Genomic DNA, 27,368 nt, shown 5'->3' on the forward strand with positions numbered 1-27,368 from the left:
ACTCCTGATGCATCCCTAGAGTAGAAACTCAACAATAGTGACCCCATCTAAGAAACTACACCCCTTACAGTATTCAAAACTGATTTTAGAAACCTTATTAACCCTTTAGGTGTTCCTCAACAGTTTATGGCAAATGGAGATAAAATTTCAGAATTTCTATTTTTGGTAACCTTGCCTCACAAAAATGTAATATGGAGCAACCAAAAATCATATGTACCCTAAAAAATGTCCCAACAAAACTGCCACCCTATCCTGTAGTTTCCAAAATGGGGTCACTTTTATGGAGTTTCTACTCAAGGGGTGCATCAGGGGGGCTTCAAATGGGACATGGTGTAAATAAACCAGTCCAGCAAAATCTGCCTTCCAAAAACCACATGGCGCACATTATGGGGTGTTTCTGCAAACTACAAAATCAGGGCAATAAATATAGCGTTTTGTTTGACTGTTAACCCTTGCTTTGTTACTGGAAAAAATTGATTAAAATGGAAAATTTGCCAAAAAAATTGAATTCTTAAATTTCATCTCCATTTGCCAATAACTCTTGAGGAGCACCTAAAGGGTTAACGACATTTGTAAAATCAGTTTTGAATACCCTGAGGGGTGTAGTTTCTTAGATGGGGTCACTTTTATGGAGTTTATACTCTAGGGGTGCATCAGCGGGGCTTCAAATGGGACATGGTGTAAATAAACCAGTCCAGCAAAATCTGCCTTCTAAAAATCACACGGCGCACCTTTTCTCTACACCCTACCGTGTGCCTGTACAGTAGTTTACGGCCACATATGGGGTGTTTCTACAAACTACAGAATCGGGGCAATAAATATAGCATTTTGTTTGGCTGTTAACCCTTGCTTTGTTACTGAAAAAAATGGATTAAAATGGAAAATTCGGGGTGCTTTTATTGTGTAAAAAAAAGCGATTTGATCCATATGCAAATTACCCTGATATGTGTCCTGTACATGAGATGAGTCAGGGACAGGACACATCTCAGGTTAATTTGCATATGTATCAAATCGGGTTTTTTACACAATAAAAGCACACAGAGCTATGGGGACTGGGTATTGCAGATGTGCTAACGGCCCATGTCCTTAGCTCTATACACAAAATCCCGATGACAGGTTCCCTTTAAGGAGTTAAGTGACATTGTTACAAAACACAGAAGACATGCAAATATTCCATTCACGTGTCATCTCTGTTTTGGATCCACTCCTGTTTTTTTGGGCTTTAGCAATACTGATGGATTACTGACCAAGTGCTGATCGAGTGAAGGCGGATGCTCCACAGATGGAATCTGTTTTTTGAGGCTTATTGTTCTGACGGATCAGAGGAAGGGCAAAATAATCAGTGACGTCAATACAAACTTACTGCTGAAACCCCCTCCACTCTGTCGGGGGGGGGGGGGCTCTACTTGTATAACCTTTTAATAGAACAGGTTCTGCAGAAATCAGTGAATTGTTGTAAAAGGAGTGCTCTCTTTCACGCTATAGTAGGATCTTGGCAGGGGCGGATTAAGTGCATGATAGGCCCGGGGCTGTCTACCCAACTTGGCCCCCCCCCCCCCCCTCCATTTTAGTTAAAAATGTTTTCTGTATGAAGAGGCTGCGGTGCTTCATGAGCTCCACCGCCGCCACAGTCTCTTCCTCGGCCATATGACATCACATTCATCGTTCACATGGTCCTGGTGCAGCTCTGTCCCATCTGAGTGATTGGGTCTGAGCTGCAATACCAAGCGCAGTGCTATCAAATGGGCAGCGCTGAGCTTGGTAAGGAGCAAAGAGGCTGCGGTGCTCACTGGAACATCGCGGTCTCCTCAAACAGCTGATTGGCGGGGTTGCCAGGAGTCAGACGCCCACCATCTCATAACTCTCTGAGTACAGATGTCATAGATGTTTTCTGAATTATTGTGTTATGTGGGGTGTTACATAGGACTGCAGGGAACATCTACTACATTATCTGTACACAGAAAGTTATCTCTGTTATCTGGGCTGTTACAAATTTGCCAAATTTAAAGAGGACCTTTCACAGATTTTTACATTGTGAACTAAGTATCCTGACATATACAGCGGCGCTCGGGGATCTTACTGCACTTACTATTATCCCCGGGCGCCGCTCCGTTCTCCCGCTATGCCCTCTGGTATCTCCGCACACTAAGCTATAGTAGGTGGAGATTTCAGTCACTAAGTTATGGTAGGCGGAGTCTGCCCTTGTTCTGCTGTAGCGCTGGCCAATCACAGCACAGAGCTCACAGCCTAGGAGGTTATTTTCTCCCAGGCTGTGAGCTCTGCAATGTGATTGGCCAGCGCTACCTCAGAACAAGGGCAGACTCCGCCTACTATAACTTAGTGAGCGGAGATACCGGAGGGCATAGCAGGAGAACGGAGCGGCGCCCGGGGATAATAGTAAGTGCAGTGAGATCCCCGGGCGCCGCTCTCCATGTCTGTATTCTTAGTTCACAGTGTAATAATCAGTGAAAGGTCCTCTTTAAAATACATATGATTATAATAAGAAAGACTTGGAGGAGAATACAGCACCACATACCTCTTACATCCAGTGACATCTCCTGTCATGTAGACCTTCTCTTTCCTCTTCTCCTGTGTCTGACCCAGACCACCATGACAAGTTCTTTCAGCCGCATATCGTCTCTACAGAGTTTGTTACACGGACACGTTAGATTTCTCAATTTTTCCATCAACCTCCCCATCCTGGTGTCCCCACAGTGTCATCCTGCTGCCATTCCCAATACTGTGCCCGCTTTGCTCCCCAATGACCCAGGTACTATACTGCTGAAAAAAATAGTGATCCCAGTAGACATAATGGGGTCATTTGTCAAACTGGTGCAAAGTAAAACTTGCTACATTACCCATAGCAGCCAATTAGATTCCACCTTTCATTTTCCAAAGGAGCTGTCAAAAATAAATGGTGAGATCTGATTGGCTGCTATGGGCAACTAAGCCAGTTCTACTTTACACTAGTTTGATAAACTATCCCAAAGATCCCTATAGTGTCTACAGTAATTATAATGTCCCCTAGAGTGCCCCCAGTAATAATAACATCCTATATTGTGCTCCTGGTAATAATGCCTGAATAGTGTCCCCAAAAGTAATGTCCCCTAATATGTCCTGAAATAGAAAGGCCCCTAGAGTGCCTCCCCAATAGCAACATCCCCCACACCATATAGTAATTTCCCCCACACTGCCCCATATAGTAATTTCCCCCATACTGCCCCATAAAGTAAGTTCCACCACACTGCCCCATATAGCAATTTCCCCCACACTGCCCCCCATGTAGCAGTTTGCCCCCACAAAGTAATTTTACCCCCCCACACTGCCCCATGAAGTAATTTGCCCCCACACTGTCCCCATTAATTATTTTGCCCCCATACTGCCCCCATTTAGTATTTTGCCCCACCATGCCCCCCATTAAGTAATTTGCCCCCATGTAATCATTTGCCCCCACTGTTCCTGCAGTAATATGACCTCCTCTGCCCCCCAAAGTTGGCACACACACAAAAAACAAAACCAAAGGCTAATATTTACCTGTGTCTATAATGGTGAGGCAGGCGCACATACATCAAAGCCCTGCGCCCCGTCACAGGTACGCAATGACATCATCACACACGCCTGCATCTGGCTTTTACTACCACATAGGCCTCGGGCCTAATAGGCCTGAAGCCTATGGTGTGATAGGTGGCGGGGCAGGGAACTATGTGCTTCTGTGCCCCGCCGCAGTATGTGGGTGTTCGGGTCGGCGTTGGGCCCCCCAGCGATGCTGGGCCCGGGGCTGCCGACCCGAACGTCCCTATTATAACCTGCCACTGGATCTTGGGCCTCTGCATGGTTCTTTATACCTGGCACTAACATTGACCTGTAAGGATTCACACTTCACCTGTAAGAGTTCACACTTGAGTTATTTGGTCAGTTTTGGCCCCATAACTGCCCAAATAAGGGAAGGGAAGTGTGCAGTGATTCTAAGAGCGACGCCTGTCATCCACATGTCATACTGACTCACAGTATTATTTCACTACCACAGCAGACTCCCTATGAGTGTTACTGCAAGGCACAGTGTTCTACACCACTATAAAGGCTCTCTGCAGCCAGGAAATAGCTGTAATTTACGCGATTCACCACAAATAAATTCGTATCAAACCGAAATTTTATGAAAATTCGGCGAACCGGGCGAATCGAAATTCGCTCATCTCTATTCCTAACCTTTTTTATTTTAACCCAAATTCTCTTCAAAAGCATTTTTACTTTTATCAGTAACACTTTGTATAAATAAATTCTCCTCCATAACATGTGATGGACACTTATACAAGCGTAAAAGAAACTCCGCTTATCTACATTATATTACTAGACCTTTCATATAACAAGCTTCATAAACTTTTAGGACTTCTATATATATTTTTATGTTATTTATATAAGGCATAGTCGTCGCTGACATCATTGTAATGCCACGAATGCTAACAGAGTTATCATGCTTACACAAGCTGGAGACTCTTGTCTCATCATAGCATACATTTGCCATAAGTTTTCTAAACAGGGATATTAATTCATTATTCAGTAATACATATTGTGAATTGCTACTGATATAAGAAATTTAAGAAGATTTCAACTGGACAGAAGAAAAGAAAGCTTCTAGGAAATGCTGCCCAAGGCTAGGTTTGTATCTGTGACAGACGTCCTATTAGGAACCCGGAAAATATACCGGAAGGACCTCTATATAGTTAGTGGAGTCTGTCAGATTCCATTGGTGTCCGTCATGTGATCATTGTGATGGATAAAGCATTTTCAGGGGGGGTGGGGGGGGGGGGGTTCTTTCATTTTTCTGTTCCTAGACAGGAACTGAAAAACGGAAAACATGCGTAGATGCGAATTTAGCCTTCTCCGTGTATATAAACAAATCTGAGGGATGAGTACTGGACAATGCTGTACAAGAGAAATCATAAAAATAGCTCTTTACTTGTCTATCTTGTTGGATCGCTGTTAAGGAGCCTTGAAAATTGAGCAACCATTCAAGAAATGCTTTTGGTGGAGTCATCATTTAAATATACAATTAACATTGATTAAATGTCTATGCACTAATGTGTTAATTACATTTCTATGTGTTAATAACTGGGGTGCTGCTATGTCAACCTTCCAGTGTGAATCATGATGAGAAATGTAAGATAACACCTTTCACTACTGCACAATAACTCATGGCGATTGGAAGTCCGGCACACACTGTCTATAAAGACCTTGCTGTACAGTATTACATGTATGAGCGCTATATTAAAGGGGTGGTCGGGAAGCAAAGATAATGCTAAAATAATAAAAATAATTATTCATCGGTTGGAAAATCCATCACAGCTCCAGTGCTGGAAGCTCCTGATGGTCTTTGTCCTCTGATGCAGCAATCATGTGTTGGTGGTCACAACTAGTGATGAGCGAAGTATTGCAAAATTCGATTTGGCTGCTTTGCGAAATTTTACACAAAAATTTGCTTTGTGACAACTCACTTCGTCACAAAGTCCATTTCTATGTAGGTAGTGGCTGCAATAACAGGGTGCAGTGATTGCGCCGCCCCCTGTCATTGTACTCCTCACGTTCATAGCTGATAACTGCATCTCACAGCAATAATGCAGTATAAAAAAATATATATAAATCATACTTACCTCCTCCGTTTGATCGCCAAGAGCCAGTTACTTACCCACATCAGGGGCATTGCTAGGGTCTCAAAAGATCCAGGGCCCAAGCCCTAATGAATATGGCTCAGTTCTCTAAGTCTTCCCCCCTCCCCCCACACACCGCATTTTGCTGTACTTGCTATAGAGCCGCACATACCTGTCACATCCAGGGCCTCCCAGGTGACGTCTCCTTGGATGCAGATCTTCTCTTTAAAAATCTTCTCCATTCGGTACATACAACTTTTCTCAGCCGCCTCGTCTCTGCAGAGTGTGACACACAGACATCTTAGCTTTATCACATTTCTATCATAATCCCCCAACCTGGAGTCCCAACAGTGTTATCCTGCTACTCGCTGTGCCCCCCAATAGCCCCAGATATTATCCCGAAGAAAAATTAGTGCCCCCATAGTAATACTGCCTCCTACAGTGCCCTCAACCGTGATAATGCTCCCCAAGAGTGCCCCCATAAGAGTGCCCCCCTCACAGAGCCCCCAGTACAAATAAGGCCCCTATTGTTCCCACAGTGATAAATAAAGCTCTCTACAGAACCCTCAGTAGTAATAAGGCCCCCCATAGCACTCTTAGTAGAAATAAGGCGGATCTATAAGTCCCTCCTATAGAGCCCTCAGTAGTAATAAGATTGCCTATAATGTCCTCTGGATTTGCAGTGTCCCCTGTTGTTATATTCCCGCCTCCACCATACAGTCCCATGTAAATAACATCACACCATCTCTTCTGCCCCCTGCAAAATACAATCCCATGTAAATAACATCACCCCTCCCTTCACCCCCTCCAACATACAGTCCTATGTAAACAACACTATTTCCCTCCGTCCACAATACAGTCCCATGTAAATAACATCACACCATCTCTCCATCCCCCTCCAATATACAGTCCCATGTAAATAACATCCCTCTCTATCTACAGCCCCCTCAAAAATACAGTCCCATGTAAATAACATCACCTCCTCCCCAGCTGTCTTCAACATACAGTCCCAAGTATATAATATCACCCCCTCCCCAGACGCCTCCAACATGCATTCCCATGTAAACATCACTCCCTCAACATTCAGTCCCATGTAAATAACATCATTCCCCCCACCAGCCACCTTCAACATACAGTCCCACGTAAATAGCATTGCCCCCTGAACATTCAGTCCCATGTAAATAACATCACTCTCTCCCTCATACCCCTGTAGCATTCAGTCCCATGTAAATAACACCACTCCCTCACACAGCCGCCATCAACATACAGTCCTAGGTAAATAACATCACTGCCATCCCCAGTCGCCATCAACATACAGTCCCAGGTAAATAACATCACTGCCTCCCCCACTCCCCTCCGACATACAGTCCCATGCAAATAACATCACTCCCTCCCACAGCCGCCTCCAACATACAGTCCAACATAACAAGGGGTTATCCAATTTTTTTACACAGCACCCCCATGTGCCGGGCCCCTAACAGGTAATATACTTACCACGCTCCCTGCGCCGCTCCTGGTCCCCACACTGCCACTGCTGCTTCTCCCTGTACACGGATGAAAACATCCGGTGTTGGGGGGAAGCAGCTAACAGCAGGCGGGGACGAGGGCGAGCCTTCCTGGGATATTGGGATAATTTTTCCCCTATCACCTTAGCTTGCTTCAAAATGTCCCAATGAGGTTTTGCAATAAAAAAAACCTCTCCATTTCACTGTATTGAGTGATTATAGGAACTTTGAAATCAATTCCATCCTTTTCCTTACTTTCATTTTCATTGTCCATGGTCACCTTTTCTAAAAGGGTATTTCTATCAATTTGCTTTACTTGTTTTAATTTTTCTAGTTCATTAATTATAGCCTTTTTTCTTCAAATTTCATATGAAGACTATTTGAATCCTTTTCAAATTGTTCTACCGTCATACAATTCCTCTTCAGTCTGATATATTGGCTACAGGGGATATTAATAAGCCATATTGGTAAATGGCAACTATCCAATGAGATGAAACTATTGCTATCTGTTGGTTTGTAATACGTTTGAGTATGTATTTGCTTATTCCGAATCAATATAGTTAGATCCAAAAATGTACTTCTCCTCCCACCTCCCCATATAAAGATTAGCGAATCTGGTCCCCATATCGGTTCCCCACGTTTGCAAATAAAAAGTATCCTGTTCCAGGAGAAATGGGAGTTCTTAAAACAGGCACTATTGAAGGCAACAGATAATTGCATTAGGCTTGTCAGTAAAAGCAAAAAAAGAAAGAGACCACTGTGGTACTCAGCAGAAGTGGCCAAAATCATTAAAAACAAAAAGATAGCATTAAGTAATTATAACATAAATAAATAAATGAGGATGACAGGGAAATGTATAAGATTAGGCAGAGAGAGGCCAAGCAAGTTATAAGAGCTTCTAAAGCACAGGCAGAAGAGAAATTAGCTTAGTCAGTGAAAAAAGGTGATAAGACATTCTTCAGATGCATAAATGAAAAAAGGAATCTAAAGCAAGGAATTACCAAATTAAAAACAAAAGAAGGAAGGTATATAGAAGAAGATAAAGAACTAGCTGACTGCATCAGTGAATACTTCTGTTCATTTTTTACAAAGGAAATCTAATGAATCTTTTGATGCATGTGTCTTTACAGAGGAAGAGGTTCTAAGTCAGCTGTCCAAATTAATACAAATAAGTCACAGGGGCCTGATGGGATACACCCAAAGCTATTAAAAGAGCTTAGCGGTGTACTAGCAAAACCATTAACAGATTTATTTAACCAATCACTGGTAACAGGAGTCGTCCCAAAAGATTGGAAATTAGCAAATGTTGTGCCCATTACCAAGAAAGGTAGTAGGGAGGATTCCAGCAGCTATAGGCCAGTAAGCCTGACATCAATAGTGGGGAAATTAATGGAAACCATACTTAAGAGGAGTATTGTGGAACATCTAAAATCCCATGGATTGAAAGATGAAAAACAGCATGGGTTTACTTCAGGGATGTCATGTCATACTAATCTTATAGATTTTTTTGATTGGGTGACTAAAATAATAGATGGCGGAGCAACGCCGTCAAAACCCACAAAGCCACACTCCTGGCGCTCCCCGTCCTGCCTCTTCTCCTTCTCCTCTCATTTGTCCTCCACTCCACCTTCCACCGTGCCGTCGTCGCGTTCATCTGGCACAAGGCAGGCTTTCATGTGCCAAATGTTTGAGGGTACAAAAATTATGACGCCGGATAATCCTCTTGCCCAACAGCTGACCGCTGGCTTATCAGAACTGCTAGCCCGCCAACTACTGCCATATAAATTAGTGGACTCGGAGGCCTTTAGAAAATTTTGGCCATATTTCTCCCAGAAGGGCATCCCTTAACTATATGACCTCGTTCAGCGGCAAGTTAATATATCTCTGGCACACAGTGTCGTGGCCAAGATACATCTGACCACAGACACGTGGTCTAGCAAACATGGGCAGGGAAGGTACATAACTTTTACTGCCCACTGGGTGAACCTTATGACAGCCATCAAGCATGTAACCCGTGGCACCAGTGTGGATTTGGTGTTACCACCATACATGCAGGCCGGCTTTTACTTCTCCTCCTCCTACTCCATCCTCCGTCTCTTCCTCGGCTGACTCCTACTTTTCCACTGCTACTGCCTCTTCCGCTGCACCCCGCAAACTCCCCAGAACCTATTCGACGTGCCAGGTGAGACGTTGCCATGCTGTGCTGCGGCTGTTGTTCCTGGAAGCCAAGTGCCACACCGGTCCTGCACTGCTTTCAGCTCTGCGGTCACAGGCCTATCAGTGGCTAACCCCGCTCAATTTGACAGTTGGTAAAGTGGTGTGCGACAACAGTGCCAATCTGCTGAGCGCTCTGAAACAGGGCAAAACGACACACATGTCGTGCATGGCACACGGCCTGATTTTAGTTGTGCAGCGATTCGTTACCAAATACCCCAGGGACCAGGACATCTTGCGGCAGGCCAGAAAAATCTCTGCCCATTTTAGATCTTACACGGCCATGGCTCGCCTTGCTGACGTTCAGCGGCGACACCACTTGCCCGTCAGATGTCTGATTTGTGACTGCCCGACGCACTAGAACTCCACCTTGTATATGCTTGATAGGCTGCTCCAGCATAAACGTGCCGTTTGGGGCCTATACTAGCCGACAGTTACATATTTATCCTGTGACCGCCTAATGTATCTCCAGCCACAGAATCCAAAGTTCTGTGCTGTCAGGTGAATGCCTATCGGCTAATTTTTGGGGCCTGTACTGGCCGACAGTTACATATTTATCCTGTGACCGCCTAATGTACCTCCAGCCACAGAATCCAAAGTTCTTTGCTGTCAGGTGAATGCCTATTGCCTAATTCTTGGGGCCTGTACTGTCCGACAATTACATACTGTATTTATCCTGTGACCGCCTAATGTACCTCCAGCCACAGAATCCAAAGTTATTTGCTGTAAGGTGAATGCCTATTGCCTAATTTGTGGGGCCTGTGTAACACCCCAGAGTTGTGTTACTACACTCCTATACCCCGCTACTATCTTCTAAGAGCCTTTACACTATTCATCAGATGTAATTTACATTATGTCCTCAACAAATGTGCATATAAACCTATGTTAAATGCAATCGTTCATGTAATTTACCTGGTATACCAGCAGGTGGCAGCAACACATTGGCAGGTACAAGCAACTGTTTAGAGTATCTGAGCTGGAATGGATTAATCCAGCTTAGCCCCCCTCTGTGGAGAGTGGGCTAGTCCCTCTTCCTGCAGCATGGGTGGAGAAGGAAGTTAGAGTTAGTGTAGCCCACCCCCTGCTAGGGGAAGGGTGTGTGTGTGTGTGTGTGTGTGTGTGTGTGTGTGTGTGTGTGGAGTTCCCCTGCATAGGGAAGACAGCAAGGACCTAGTCTTGGCTGAGACTTAGCCATATACCCAGTCTGAGCATCCTCAGCTTAGCTGGATGAGAAAAGCAGAAACTACAGACAAGAGTTCCAGGAAGAAAGCATCCCCTGAGAATCCATCTGTGAGATAAGTCCAGTGTCTAGGAGAAGCCAATTCCTCCTCAGCTAATCTGTCCTCACACAGCAGAAGGTACCAGATAAGTGCAGAAGCTAACCCTGCCACAATTAAAGAGCTACCAAGCAGACATTTTATCCTGCAAGCTCCACATTTAAAGCAGAAGTACTCATTCCTGCCAATGATTGCCAAAAACCTGCTGGGACCAAGAGACCAAAGCTGTATACTGCTTGGATGCAAGTTATTTCAAGTAAGGCAACATTTGAACTTCATCTAAAGGTCTGGACATCATTTATTCTGCCAAGTTCCTCTATTACTTCTACTATTGCTACACTCAAATTTATTGCAAGTAAGTCAGGAGCCAGGAGTCCAGCCGTTCCCAGGTAGGAGACACCGTGACACATTACCGTGAGACATTATAGGCCATTATACCACTCTGGCATTCCTAACCTGGGACGTGCATTATAAAACCTTGGAAGGGCCCTGGGATAGTACCCTGCTCACGCTGCAATTGGCATCATGAACAAATACAGAATATTATCCACCTAACCCTGCCACTGCATTAAAGTGGCGTCAGAGAACCCAGTCCTGGTCACTGCATAAAGTGGCATCACGAACAGGATACGAATTGTGTGTCTAACACTACTACAAGGCCTAAGAACTGTGTCAAGACCTTGAAAGTTGACTTTATTGTTTTTATTGCAGTGCCAGACAGGGCTAAACAGTGCGTGCCAGCACTCCAAGGGTTAATTCACCATATTTCTGTAATGGCCCAGCTTCTTCATGTCCCTCAGAAGCGGGAAAACACAGGAACACCCATTCAGGAGCGCGAAAATGCTAACTACACCCCTCTAGAAGCGGGAAACCTAAATCCTGCCCACCAAGAACTTTGCAATGTGAGCCAAGGGAGTGAAGACTCCTCCTCTCAGGCGCCACCTTCACTTCCTGTATCCAGCCTGACTGAGGAGCAAAAGAAGATGGCGCTCCCCAAGCCAAAGTGGGATGAGATGTCGATGTAACGTGAACCGGTATACGAAAAGTACCCACTAGAGATCCGGGTATCCCAACTTGTGAGCAAGAAAGGCCCATCGGTGTTTGCTGTGATACCAGAGGCTGAGGATTCCTCTTCGGATGGCAAGATGGCCACCACCCCTAACTCAAAGATGGCCGCCGTTCTCGAGCCTGCTCCCATGGAAGCCAACGTCCGCCCAGCAGTCCAGGTCCCGGAGGCGCCTACGTCCCAGATGACGTCATATACCCCCCCAGTGGCTGCTTTTGAGCTCTTGGGGTAAAGGTTTGGCATGTTGGATTTAAATATACACAGCCCTTAATTAATCCAGGAGATTAGCTAAGAGATTAGCCAGAGATAATATTTCAAATGTAATATTATTAGAGGTAAACTTTAAAGGTAAGTTTTATCATAGAGGCAGGGGCGTAACTAGAACTGACTGAGCCCCCACAGCAAGTTTTTAAATGCCCCCCCCCCCCCCCCACAGCAACTTCTTCGCAACCCCCAACTCACGTGCAATCTTGTGGCTAGTCAAGATCGAGCTCTCAGACGAGGACTGGCAGCTGCTCCGTATGTTTCCTACAGTGCCGCTGTATATAATGTCATTGTATATTACTGTTAAGGGGGCCCTTACAATAAAATATGTTAGTCTTCCTCCTGAGGGTGCGCTGCAGGCTAAACATTCTCACTTTCCCACCCACTTTTTCAAAAATGAATTGGTTTAAAATGCAAAATGTCACAAAACTTTTATGCAAATAAGCTCAAAATGACAAAGCCCTATTATACATCTTTTTGAAGCCAGAATTCTGTAGGGCAGGACTGATAAATCTCCCCTAATCTTTTTTAAAACTGACATAACTTTAAGTTGGGGGTGTCTGGGATGGGTAGGAGGCAAATTTGTAATGAAGGGCCCTTGGTGGCTGAGGCCCTTGGGGAATTGCCCCTTTTGCAGTATCTATGAATACCTTTAGCTATGTAACTATTTTTAGTTCATCTATAATCTTGCTTTTCTCCTTTCTTTCCCTGGCAGAATACAGCAACGGTTTATAGTGGCTGTATACCTTTAAAGAGAACCTGTCGCTATGACTATGCAGTGCAATCTGTAGGCAGCATATTATAGAGCAGAAGGAGCTGAGTAGCTAGATATATAGTTTGGGGAGAAATTCAGTAAAATTTATTCATGTACTGTAAATGTGGGTGGTCTACCCGGTGATTGACTGAGTGGTACATCCACATGAATCAAGCCTAAACAGACTAGAGGTTTAAATTACAAAATTGGAATCTTTACTGAATCTTTTCCTTTTCCCTATTTATCAATCTTCTCTGCTCCTCCTGCTCTATAACATGCTGCCTGCAGACAGGACTGCAGTTTCTTGCTGAAGGGTTCCCTTTTAAGTAACAGGGGGCAATTCTTGTGAAAACTCAGAAAATTTGTGAATGAATCAATGGCTTACACAAATATCTATGTAGCTGTCTATCCTAATATCAAGCTGACACTTAATGTCATACTGTCGGCACAGTTTCGCTTATGGCTGCCAGATGTCATTATTTTGAGCCTTGCAAAGAAATACAGATATTGAATGAACTAATTTTTCCTGAGCTAAGTAGTCTTTGCGCACTTCAGTTGTGCTTAAGAGTAATAAAAAGTGTGAATTCTTATTTATAGCCTATGTCTGAAATCCTATAGGGATCGGTTGGTTTGGTTATGTCTAGTAACAACGTCTCATGAGTCTTCCTGTAACAATGCACACATAATACAGAGCATATAAATGCTTGCGATAAGCTAAATACTTCAGCATGGATAGCCTATATCACAAGCCTGCTCAAAGCCGGAACATTAATCACAATTACTTATTCTTGTGTGGTTGGCCGTCTTCCAGCTCCTAGAGCAGATGTGAAAATTCCTATAAAAATACTATACCGGTACCTTATATATTTACCTTATATTACTAAGACAGTCTCTATTTCTGCATGTAAATAAAATTAAAGAGCTGTGCCATGAGCCACCTTGACTCTACCCATGGAAACAATATTGGATAATTATGTTATTTGCCTTATTTATGTATGGAAATGACTAGTCTTATTGTTCAAATGGATAAGGTAAGTTACAATTTTATTTTTTTATAACTGATCACCCCCTGAAAGGCCTTAATTTTCATCTCTGATTGCACCCTCTACTTACAAAGAAATAATTCATCATGAAGCAAATTTGTTTGTAAAATTAGGCAAAGCAGCCGAATCGATTTAATCAAAACTTCACTCATCTCTATTAGCTATCAAAGCTATAAGTGGTTGAAATACACAGTGGAGTAAATATTGATTGTAAATATTGTATATGATTATAATATACAGTATATAATTGTATATTGTATATAATAGAGTAAATATTCATTGTAAACATTGTAAACAGTGAGGAACAGAAGTATTTGAAAACCCTGTGATTTTGGAAGTTCTCCCACTTAGAAACCATGGAGGGGTCTGAAATTCACATTGTAGGTGCATTCCCACTCTGAGAGACAGAATGAAAAAAAAAATCAGGAAATCACATTGTATGATTAAAAAAAAAATATTCATTTGTCTTGCACTGCTGAACATGAGTATTTGAACACCTGATAAAATCAGTGTTAATATTTGGTACCGAAGCCTTTGTTTGCAATTACAGAGATCAAACGTTTCCTGTAGTTCTTGACCAGGTTTGCACTCACTGCAACAGGGATTTTGGCCCACTCCTCCTCCTCCACACAGATCTCCTCTAGATCTGTCAGGTTTCGGGGCAGTCACTGAGCAACGCAGAGTTTCAGCTCCCTTCAAAGATGTTCTATTGGATTTAGGTCTGAAGACTGGCTAGGCCACTCCAGAACCTTGATATGCTTCTTACGGAGCCATTTCTTGGTTATCCTGGCTGTGTGCTTCGGGTTGTTGTCATGTTGGAAGACCCAGCCACGACCCAACTTCAATGCTCTGACTGAGGGAAGGAGGTTGTTGCTCAAAATCTCACAATAAATGGCCCTATTTATCCTCTCCTTAATACAGTGCAGTCGTCCTGTCCCCTTCGCAGAAAATCACCCCCAAAGAATGATGTTACCACCCTCATGCTTCACAGTAGGGATGGTGTTCTCGGGATGCAACTCATCCTTCTTTTTCCTCCAAACATGACGAGTGAAGTTTAGACCAAAAAGTTCTACTTTGGTCTCATCTGACCACATGACTTTCTCCCATGACTCCTCTGGTTCAACCAGATGGTCATTGGCAAACTTCAGACGGGCCTGGACATGTGATGACTTGAGCAGGGGAAGCTTCCGTGCATTGTATGATTTGAAACCATGACGGCGTAGTGTTCTACCGACAGTGGCCTTTCAAACTGTGGTCCCAGCTCTCTTCATGTCATTGAACAGCTCCTCCCTTGTAGTTCTCGGCTGATTCCTCACCTTTCTTATCATCAATGATACCCCACTAGGTAAGATCTAGCATGGAGCCCCAGTCCGAGGGAGACTGACAGTCGACTTTATCCTCCGTCGTCTTTTGTCTCTGGTATCTTTTGACAGCTCTTTGGTCTTGCCCATGGTAGTAGTTGGCATCTGACTGACAGTGGGGTAGACAGGGGTCTTTAAAGAGCTTAGACAGGTGCTACTAAGTTAGATTAATGAGTGGAGTAGAGGTGGACTTTTTAAAGGCACAGTAACAGGTCTTTGAGAGCCAGAATTCTTGCTGTTTCTCAGGTGTTTAAATACTTATGTTCAGCAGTGCAAGACAAATACATTATTTAAAAATCATACAATGTGATTTCCTGAATTTTTATTTATTTATTCTGTCTCTCAGAGTAGGAATGCACCTACAATGTGAATTTCAGACCCCTCCATGATTTCTAAGTGGGAGAACTTGCAACATCGCAGGGTGTTCAAATACTTCTGTTCCTCACTGTATGACGGAGTAATTATTGTATATAATAATAATATATAATTTATATATAATATTTTACTATAATAATACATAAATATATATAATTGTATATAATATTGTATATAATGAGGTGAACATATTAATATTGGAGTAAATATTGTAAATAATGGAGTAAATATTCATTGGAGTAAACATTGATAAATATGGAGGGAAATTTATCACGACCTTTGTAGCCATTTTCTGGTGTCAAAAAGGTGCAAATTTCTGTGTAACCAAAAGTGGGAGGGACCTGGTGGGATAGGTGCGGCCTCTCTTTGCCCAACACATTTAGTATAATTTAATCCAGAAAGTGGCCTAAATTACAGCGCACACCTACATAGATTTGCTTTATGGGGCACATAGGCTATGTCTCAGTAAATTTGGCACATCTCACTCAGGCACTTTTTTTAAATTAAAACTTGAGCATAAAACTGGACTGGTGTATAAAACGTGACTGGAGTAAATTAAGTACCATATTTTATGTTTTACGGGAGTAAAAAAAAAAAAATTATGCCTATTGACTAGCCCTGGTTTGTCGCTACATTAGATTGCTTCTACTAGTTAGATGGTAGTTGTTGGCATTGTAGTTGTGAAACCTGAAGGCAGTGGGAGCTTTCTTTCCGTGTAGTCACCCTTCATGCTCACGTGTAAGATTAGGACTTCCTACATGGATTTTTATGCTCCAAGTTCCATCCTGAAATCTCCAGGCATGGGTGGCAGCTGTGCAGAGAATGAGCTTTCTGGCTTCCTCCTCCTCACCCCCTGCTGCTTCCTACTGTAGCTGCAAAACACAACAGATTTTAAACATCAGGTATAATGGAGAGCATGCATCGAAGAACTGCTTTACTGATTTATCTCAGGCTCTCTAATATATTACATATAATAATATCTTTTAAGCCCATTCAACATATGTCTCACAGCTGAGTGTGTCACATGAAAATATATTACTGCGTTCTTCTTCAAAAGTTGTGTCTCCTCATTTGGATTAACTTTTTCCATGTTATGGCCAAGGGCTTCCCTGTCCTTTCTGCTAATACTCGGAGTGAACGGAGAACGTGCCATAACACTGAAGCAAGAAATGTAATACCATTTAATAAGAGGTTTATAGAGCTGGGGATGGCACATAAATCAAACGTTCCTCACTGTCAGTCAACAAATGAAGATCAATCCCACATTCCCACATCCACCCGCCTTAATCAGTGCATCTCTTGATGGTTAGCTAGTCTTGATCTGTCCTCATTCACCATCTTTGCCATGACCTGGAGCACCCTGTTCTTCCCATATTGACAGGACTTGAAATGACTCCACACTCCCTAAGTTCTCCACTCCATACATAACCTCAGCAGTGCTGTGGAACAGGCATTTTTGGCTCATTGTGTATAGTGCTGTAAATCTACAGGCAGCAGAGATTTGACATCTGGAGGAGATTCAAATAAATAGTTCTTACAAGAACAGCAAGACACGAAATCGCACAGCTACCTACAGGGAGACAGGAAGGGAGAAGCTGGAGAAGAGGACGAAAAGAGGGTGGAATAAAAAATAAAAAAGAATAGGCACAATAGGCTCCATTTAAACTGTAATAGCAGGAAAACGACAAAAATTTTCTCATAGACAAGGACACGGTATAACATGCAAGTGAAGCTCCACTTGTCAAGCAGAAAGTGAGTGCATTGTGAATAGCTCTTATGAGCTACCAGGAAAACAGCTACACAAATAAAGCAGCTGCAGTAGGGCAAAGAAATAAATAAAAGAAAGAAAGATAGCTCCAAATAGCACACTCTAGTGATAGAGAGTACAAGTCCTCTACACTGCGCAAGATATGGAAAAACGGACGTAATTTGTTTATAAGGGGGGTTGGGTTTTAGTGCTGCATGCTAAACATAATGCATTGATTGTACAACTATTTAACTGTGGTTTCTCCCTTTGGTCTATACTTTCTGAGTGTGGTAGTTGGCCAGCTAGAAGGCAGGCATTAGGACCCCAAAGCTCAGTCTGAGATTAGATTCTTATGCTTTTAAAACATCAGGGGCAGAAGCCCCAAAGCATATGTCTCCACCGCCTCCTTCATTTAGATATATAGGGGGTCATTTGTTAATCTGAAATAAGTCTTAGGCCTCATGCACACGACCGTTGTGTGCATCCGTGTCCGCTGTTCCGTTTTCCGTGATTTTCTGCGATTGACTTTCAATGGGTCCGTTAAAAACTCGGAAAATGCACCGTTTGTCATCCGCGTCCGTGAGCCGTGTTTCCTGTCCGTCAATTTTTTTTGACGGACACGGAGGCACACAAGATTGTAATCCGCGTCCGTGATCCGTATCCGTTTTTTCCTATCATTTTCAAGGCAAACTTGACTTAGATTTTTTTTTTCACTTTTCTGGTCTGGTGATCAAGGAAGACACACGGAAGAAAAAACGGACACGGATCACGGAACAACGGAACCCCGTTCTGCGGACCGTGAAAAAATACTGTCGTGTGCATGAGGCCTTAGGCGGATTTCAGGCACAGATTGCGGCACAGTGGTTAGTTGCGCTGCCATCTGCAACTTTTCCCCGCTCACGTCAGGTCTAAACTTGTGGGCATGGCGTGGGCCCACGTCAGCGGAGTTTGCTGCCCAGACACCTTCCCTACTTTTTCCCAAGTAGCACAAACTACTCATCCTGCTGCTACCAGTTCTGAACCTGTTGCTGCCTCCATTGGCAGCTATTACTGTACCTGCTGTGGTTGTACACTGCCCAACTGTACTTCAAGAATAATAGTGTCATAACCATGACAACAATAGTGCCAGACAGATAATGCCCAGCCCCAAAAATAATAGATATTAGAAGTACGGTAATAGTGTAACCTATTTGTACCTCACACAGTAATAGTGGCTATACATGGTACCAGTGGTCTTCTCAGTGGTGGCACTGAGAAGACCACTGCCCTACAAAATAATAATGCCCCCTTTGTGTTCTCACACAGTACTAATGCCCACCTTTGTGCCCCCTACACAGCAAAAATGTCTCTTTTGTGCCCCCACATAGTAATAATGCCCACTGTTGTGCCCCCTTCAAAGTACTAGGCCTCTCTTTTTCCTCTAACCCCAAAACAGTAATAATTATCACCTTGGTGCTCCCCTTTTTTCCTATGAAAATAATACAACTTATACAGTACCTACCAAACCCATGATGTGCACAGTGGCTATAGCCTTGTTTAGCCTGTGATGTCTTCATGTCACCTTCTCCAGGAGACTAATGTCTCATGTGTGGTCCTGGCGTTTTGTAGGTTACATGGTCTAAAGTGGCCTGTGACCAACAACAGAAAGACAGCCAGACCTATGTCAGAAGCAGCAGGACAGACAGCTATGTGAATGAGTTACACAGACTCTACTCAAACAAATGGTAGGAGATCTTCAATTATGACTATTTAGAAAGTGGCTTAAAGGGGTATTCCCATCTTAGACATTTATGGCATATCCACATGATGTCACACCTCTCCATTCACTTCCATGGGAGTCACAGAAACAGCTAGGCACACTTGCTTTGCTAACTTCCATTAAAGGCTCGTTCCCGTGCCCGTGCTGTGAACCGCAAATTGTGGTCGGTGCACCTTCCGTGGGGCAGGCGCATGGGGATCGCAGACCCATTCACTTGAATGGGTCCGCGATCCCTCCATTCCGCAAAAAAATACAGCATGTTCTATCTTTTTGCGGTGCAGAGGCACGGAACGGAACCCCAGAAAGCACTCCGTAGTGGATGCAACGTTTCGGCTCAACATTAGAGCTTTTCTCCAGAAAAGCTCTAACGTTGAACTTGAGCAGAAATGTCGTAGCCACATGGGTGAATACATTTTTCTTCACTTTTTTCAATTTTCTCAGAGTGCTGCCTGTTTGCATTTTTTACTTGCAGCACTCCAGCTGTTGTGAAACTACAATTCCCAGCATGCTCCACTGATTTTTATGGGAGTTCTGAGAAGAGCAGAGCAAGTATGCATGCTGGGAGTTGTAGTTTCACAACAGCTGGAGTGCCGGAGGTTGCGTACCCCTGATCTAGTCCCTTTAGGCTGCACCTGCGTTTATTTTCTATTTTTATTTTTATTCTTGTGCTGCCATTTTTCTATTTTTTAGATAGATAGATAGATAGATGTATTCAATACAAAATTTACATTCATATGTATTTTATTATATTTTATTACTTATCTTTGCTGCTGGATTGTAACTATCTGTTTTTACTCATGAGTAGCATCCTATTACAAAGACGGACTAAAGCCACAAAACCCGAGTCTGGATCTGTGTTCAAGAACAAACACATAAATATACTATGTAATCCAGACTGTCTATAACTTGGAACACTTCGATTTTGCATTACCAAATGTCTACTGAATATCAGAGCTGAGTAATGCTGCCATCTATGGGATGAATTGCAAATTGCATCAATAAAGGAGATTTATTTCTGCTTGGACTGAAATTGTTGGAAGCAGGACCTATTTTCCTGTTTTTCATGCACATACACGGATCCCATTGATGCGCTGTTAAAAAGAATTAGTGCTGTATAATATTTCTGCAGTCTTCTGTAGTCATCGCCTAACTCACAAGATAAACATGACTGGGCCGAGATAAAGGCACAGGGATAGTGTACTACATAAAAAAAATGATATTCATTGTAAAGGAAGAATGACAAATAATGTGCATTATTAAACTAAACAAAGTCATTTTTCATTTCACCTGTTCCCCAGCAACCACCTCCACTGAAGCCTTCATTCCTCTCATTTTCATTACAGCCACAAAGGATCAAAATGGATGCAATGTTCCCCTGTATGAAGGGGGGGGGGGGGCTGTGGCTGCTGAGCTGAATTTGTAATTTACATCAGGCCATGCTTTAAAAGGGGTTATCCGGAATTTATATTGAAGGCCTGTCCACTGGATAGGTTGTCAATATCCGATCCGTGGGGGCCGACACCCGGGACCCCCGCCAATCAGCAGTTAGGAGAGGCTGGGTCTCAGTAAGCACAGAGACCTCTTCCTAGGCCATGTGACATCCCTAAACATCGGTCACATACAATAGTTGCAGCTTAGCCCCATTTAAGTCAATAGGGCTGAGCTGCAATACCAAGCACAGCCACTATACCATGTATGGCGCTGTTCTTGGAGAGCACAGGGAGGCAGATGTGCTAAGTAGAGCTACGGTGAGTGCGGCGACTCCCTGAAATAACTGAACGGCCGGGATGCCAGGACTCAGACCCCCGCCAATATGATAATGATGACTTATTCTGAGGATAGGTCATCATTATCAATTCCTGAATAACCTGTTTAAAGGTGGAGATAACTGGTCATCTTATAGGTCTGCACTCATCTGTATCACTAGACATACTAACCATGTTTGGCTAAGCAATATTATTCTCATAGGTAAATACTACTACAATGTGTTCTTTGTATTTTTTTTTGGGGGGGGGGGGGGGGGGTTATGTTTTTTAATATCACAATAATTTTGGCTCTTCGTGACCAGATCATGCTTCATTTGATTTTAAGCATTATGGTTAAACAGAATTCCTAAAACTATACATATATACAGTTAAAGTATGTAGCTGGAACATTTCTGAAGAGACAAACATCACTTTATGAAATCAGTGCAGAATAGTGGGATTCTAGACATTAGTAAAATACATATAATAATAAAGAATACACACTTCTCCAGTATGCTTTTACTCTAAACCCAGTAAACCCATCATCTCTCGCCTAGACTACTGCAACATCTTCTAACAATCTTGCTCTCTTCCAATCCATCCTTAGCCCCACTGCCAACTTAATCTACTACTCCCATCATTCCTCTACTGACTCCTTTCTCTGCTAGACATTTCAAAGGATACCTATCACCCAGCAAATACACTACAAAATGCTGATGATGAGGTTCAGAACTTGCCCCCTCCATATATCTCTATTCTAATCTCCTGCTACCCTCCCACACAGGGGCGTAATGACTGGGCACGGCGGGGGGAGGAAGCCCGCTTCACTCACAGGTAACGGGGCCTGGCACTGTTGCTGTACTTCATGCCGGGCCCCGTCAGAGAGCTCATCACAGTAGCATCACATGTGCTGATCCGGCATCTATCAGGCCTCAGCGTTGCCCTACTAGTAGTGTTCACAAACTAAGTAGGTGCCCGAAGCCTGACTAACATCGGTCAGGCTGCGCCCACCCGAGTCATATGTAAGTACTACTAGTAGGGCAGTGCTGGGGTCTGATGCCAAAAGTACCACATGTGATGAGTGCTCTGACAGGGTCCGTCATCAAGTACAGCAAAAGTGCCAGGCCCCGTCACATGTGAGTGAAGACTGGGAAAAATTACTGGGGACACTATAGGGCAGTGATGGCGAACCTATGGCACGGGTGCCAGAGGCGGCACTCAGAGCCCTCTCTGTGGGCACCCGCACTGTGAAAAAAGTCTATGGTGTACCAATAGGCCTTAGACTTTTCCTGCCATTCATTAGCTCAGGGCGCACTATGAACAGCACAGGCAGCGCACTGAATGTAGGCAGACTATTATAGCTAAATGATAAAGTACATGGAAGACTGTATTGAACTATAGTATTCAGGTTAAATTGCCGTGTTGGCACTTTACGATAAATAAGTGGGTTTTGGGTTGCAGTTTGGGCACTCGGCCTCTAAAAAGTTCGACATCACATGCTTACTGGGGGCAGTGGAATGACATTACTGGGAGGCAGTGGGGGAATGGATATTAGTGGGAGACATTACTGGGGGCAGTATAGGGACGTTACTGTGAGCGCTGTAGGGAAATTACTGGGAGCAGTGGGGGGGGATATTATTATTACCAGAGACCAGGGATGTAACACTCGCGGTTGCAGAGGGTTCGATCGGGCCTGGCAGAAAGGGGGACCCTGATCCAAAGTATGTCCTGAGTGCCATAGAACTCTAGTTATACCACTGCTCCCACGTGTAAATTTTAGTCCTTGTAAGACATTATACTCTGCTTTTTATTCCTGTTCCTACCATCATTTTCTTCTAGATTTCTACCATGCCCTGAAACCGTCTACACATCAGACTTTCTTCCACCATCGAAGCTCAACCTTTAAGCCTTTAGGCTTGCAACCTGCAATAACCCCGTCTTCACTACTCTCACCTCTTATTCTCTCATAAATTGTAAGCCCTTGTGGACCTTGATACTAGTAACATAGTAAGATAGTTTATAAGGCTGAAAAAATACATCTGTCCATCCAGTTCAGCCTGTTATCCTGCACTTATACTAGTATAAGTCGATCAATCAGTAAGCTCATGATTGTTGTACTTGCTTTTGTTGTGGTTGTTAACTCATTTTTACACCTTTTTCAGGCAGGCACTAAGGGGACTTGACCCTGCACATACATCTTTTTCTAATGACACCCATACTACCTCACTAATAGCCAGATCTGGAGGAACCCCTGATCCCAGTCATTTAGCCCCTAGGATGGTGGGCGAATAGAGACTCTTTGTCCCCCTGTGATGTGATCATGAGGTGCCAATAGTAGCCAGATTCCAAAAAACGGCTTTCAGCTCTGCTAAGTATGGGACCCTATAAGGCCATGCCAGTGACACAGTCTTTTACTGCCTTTCAGTGTAAAATAAAAGCCATAATACACTGCACTACATTGTGGCATTGACCCAAATAATATATTTATCACCTTCCTTATACTGGAGGTGAACACCATAAAAATACTGAAAATTGCGAAATTGCAGTTTTTTTCTCATCCCCCCAACATCAAATAATGTTTTTTTAAATAAAAGTTATACAATAAATCAGGCATTTTAAAATAGTGCTATTGAAAAGGGTTTTTCTGGGTGTTCAATACGGACGACTTATCATCAGGATAGGTCATCAATATGTGATCAGCGACCAACTTCTGGCACCCCTGACCATCAGCTGCTTGAAAAGTTTTGAAAAGGCTGCTGGGCTCCTGTCAACACCATGACCTCCATGCCATCCATTGGATAGTGGCTGTGCTTGGTATTGCAGCTCAGCCCCATTCACTTGAATGAGTTGCACGCAAGCCATGTGATCAATAAATGTGATGTTGCTGGCCTAGGAAAAAGCCGTAGCGCTTACCGGAGAAACTAGGCTTTTCAAACAGCCGATCTGCAAGAGTGTGGTGGTCGGACCCCCATGATCACATACTGATGACCTATCCTCAGGATTAAACAGTCGGACAACCCCCTTAATTATGTATATGTTTGTCTGATCATGTAAAAGTAGGCACAGATAGTGCTGCCTCCCGTCCTATGTGTACAGAATATAAATAAGTTGGGTTCTCTAGTGCCACCTATTGGATAGCTATAAGTCACTGTTTGGCCCTATATATATTTAGACACACGTCCTTCTCATTCATTCACATATCACTAAGCAGAAGCCTCCTGATTGCCAGTGAGAAAAAAATTTGGCTGCTGAACTAAAAGATCACGTTCACAAAGTAAGTGGATATTGCTCTAATTAAGGTTGGTGGATCACATATCCAAATGTAAGTGTTAAGAGCCAGAATATAGGCTGGGGCTATTTTTCTGTTAAATAACTATAGAAGTAATACAAGTGGCAGCGCATACGAATATGGGTTTCACGAATCTAATGTCAGGTATATTTAGAGGATACATTTGCTACTATTGAGGAGAAATGAGAAACTCCTTTCTACTGAATCCAATCCACTAGCAGTCCAAATGCAGAATACAGTTGTCACTAATTACTTCCAGTCAATAGAAAACAGCACTGACATCTGTCACATGTGCACTTTGACATAATAGGGGTCAGAACAGATCGTAAATCCATCAGTCTCCCAATCTCCAGTTACATTCTTGGTGACTTGTCCGCCTCTGCCGCAGCCGCTCCCAAAGATCTCCATTGGCAGCAGATAATTTATTATGCGCCATGAAGGCGTCATCTCCTCCCCGCTCCACCATTGAGGCACACAGAAGCTGGCCTCTGCTGGTACCTCATGAGAAGCTGAGTGGATGACATTTTAGAAAACGACTATCCACATGCTGCTAAAATAAAAAAAAATCTGCAGCATAAATGTGGTGCAAATTTTTTATTTGCTTTTCTCTGCATGTGTTTTTCGATATTTAAATTCGCTTTTCTGCACATCTGTTTTCCATGTGACTTTTAATTCAGATTAATGACAGCATTAAATAATCCCCACATGTAAAGATGAGTTGTGTGCATCCGTCCTGATTAGGAGCAGCAGTCAAAAAAGCTGAAGAATCCCTATTATGAAGGCCTGTATTAGCGGTACAGGCTGTGCATTCTAGGACTGAACGCCGCTTAGAGGGCTTTATATGTTAAAATGTCCTATTGCTGTACCTCACTCTTTCCCTTTAAGGGCCCATTCACACAACAGTATATTTGTGTCCACCTCTGTTCCACAGTTTTGCGGAACGGATGCAGACGCATTAATTTCAATGGGGCCACAAACGATGCGGACAGAACGCTGTGTACTGTCCTCATCCGCACTTCCGTTCTGCGGCCTAGCAAAAAAATATTGAACATGTTCTATTTTTGTCTGCAATTGCAGACAAAAATAGGCATTTCTATCATAGGCCTGGCCGGTATCCGTGTTTTGCGGACCGCAAAAACAGACACGGTAGTCTGAATGAGCCCTAAAGAGGTTCTATAAGGTTAGAAAAACATGGCTGCTTTTTCATGAAGTAGTGCATATAAGGTCTAATGCACACCACCGTATTTCTTTACTGCATCTGATCTGCATTTTTTGCAGATTGGATGCAAATGTGGACCCATTCATTGCATTGGGGGTTGCAGAAATGCGGACAGCACACAGTGGTGGACTTACTGGGATCATTTAATGTACCACTCTGGTCGCTCTCTGGAAAGCTTCTCTTCTCTATACATTCCAGGTCCCAAAACCATACCACAGGTAACAAAATGCTGAACAGTACTGGGCAGTTTTAACAAAATAAGGGTGGGTTCACATCAACGTTACGAATCCCGTTATTGTTTTCCGTCATAACATGGTTATAACGGAAAATGACGGAATTTGTAAGACGGAATTCAAAACGGAAACCTTTAGAGGCATTCCGTTTTGATCTGTCATAATAGAGGTCTATGGGCAAGCAGAACGGATCTGTCTGGTTTCCGTTATCCAGGACGGAAAAGATAGTCAACAGGATTTTCTTTTCCATCCTGGATAACGGAAACCAGGCGGATCTGTTATGTTTGCCCATATAGCTCTAGGCATTGTTCACACTTATGTACAAATAACAAAATGGCTGCACACCATTATATATACAAACAATAGAGCTAAGAAATGGGGGTCATTCTAGATAAAAGTGGTACAATACCGACTATAAATGAGTATACATGAATAATGGAAGCTCTTAGCGCACATACGTGTCGGGCCCATCTACCAGGCGTCAAGGTGGCTTCCGCAGATGGGTCCCTATCACTAAAGAAACTGCCTCACTTTGGACTTACTTAAGCCTACAATATTCAGGGCAGTGTAGGAACCAGCTACAAACATACTCTGCTCAGAAGTCCCAGGTAGATGGGCATGTCCAGTCTAAAAGGGGCGCCAACCCCAATATATTGCAAGAAAATTTAGACTAAAACCTTCAGGATCACAGGTGCATATCCATGAAGCAAACATAATAAAATAAAAAATAAAAAATAAAAAAAAAGCACACCATTGTATATGCAAACAATAGAGCTAAGAAATGGGGGGTCATTCTAGATAAAAGTGGTACAATACCGACTATAAATGAGTATAAATGAATAATGGAAACTCATACGCACATACGTGTCGGGCCCATCTACCAGGCGTCAAGGTGGCTTCCGCAGATGGGTCCCTATCACTAAAGAAACTTTGGACTTATTTAAGCCTACAATATTCAGGGCAGTGTAGGAACCAGCTACAAACATACTCTGCTCAGAAGTCCCAGGTAGATGGGCGTGTTCAGTCTAAAAGGGGTGCCACCCCCAATATATTGCAAGAGAATTTAAACTAAAACCTTTCTTTATGTACAAATAAGTAATTTTAAGCAAAGTTTAGGCTTGGATTCCACAAAGAGAAGTATAAATGTCAATAACATCTTTTCTACAGGTTATATCATAAATCTCTAATAGAGGAAGATCCCACCTCGAGGACCCGCACATATCTCCAGAATACCTCCTCAACGCCGTCCAGCCAGGACAGGATTGTGCCAGAGGTGGTCGGAGCCAGGGGCGGACTGTAAGCTTAAAGAAGCCCTGGAAAAAAAAAAAAGTGGCACCATGTTGAAGGCGTGTTCAAATAAACAGAAGATGGGACAACACAAGTAGACGGGGTCAGCAATACCATAGCGCAAAATACCGCCCTAGCAGAACCAAATACTACAGAGCAGTACAATATACTGCCCCAAAAGCTGTCCTTCTGTGGTGACCATCAATAGATGCCATTTACTGTCCTCCTCCAGTTGTCTCTGATTAAGATATGGAGCAGGGGGCTTAGGAGGTGCGATCCAGGCCACAGCAGTTGAATTCAGGAGGCATGTGTGGTCTCTGGTCGGGTGCATGATTATCTGATTCTCTCAGTGTCAATTACCACTGAGACCTCATTATGTACCCTGGCAGCAGCAGAAAGGAGAGCTTGGGCAGCCCCCTGGCCATCAGCCCTCTGGGTAATTTCCCTACAAAATCTATGGCTAGTCCATCCCTAGTCAGGGCTAAGAAAAGGGCCGAGTAGGATTAGTGCTGTGCTGTATCTGTAGCTTCCCTCCTAGATAATGGGCATTATGTAAACAGCATAGCACAGTTACAGATACAGTAT

Source organism: Bufo gargarizans, chromosome 3, assembly GCF_014858855.1.
Source record: "Bufo gargarizans isolate SCDJY-AF-19 chromosome 3, ASM1485885v1, whole genome shotgun sequence".
NCBI lineage: Eukaryota > Metazoa > Chordata > Amphibia > Anura > Bufonidae > Bufo > Bufo gargarizans.